Raw genomic sequence first — 394 nt, forward strand, 5'->3', positions numbered from 1 at the left:
ACCAGTGGAGACATGCAAAAAGCTGGTCAGCAATTATAGGAAGCGTTTGATTGCTGTAATAGCCAATAAAGGCTTTTCTATTGATTATTGAGAAGGGTATGAATCATTTTGTACATGACACTTTTTGTTCAAATGTAAATAAAAGATGAGTAATAATTTTTTCCACAATGATGCCTCTTGTACATCTTATTATTTTCTTTATTAAACACAAATTGATTTTATCCATCCGGAATTTAATGTTTTGTTTTTCTTTTGAATAGCATGCTTCTATTAAACTTGCAATAAAGTTCAACTTTTATTTAATTTAACCTGTATCTTTTAATAATAATAAAATAGTCTTGCATTTATATTTGTATTTGTTTAGCTATTTATTTATTAATTAAATTGCAGTGTC

This window comes from Garra rufa, chromosome 25 (assembly GCF_049309525.1).
Source record: "Garra rufa chromosome 25, GarRuf1.0, whole genome shotgun sequence".
Lineage (NCBI taxonomy): Eukaryota > Metazoa > Chordata > Actinopteri > Cypriniformes > Cyprinidae > Garra > Garra rufa.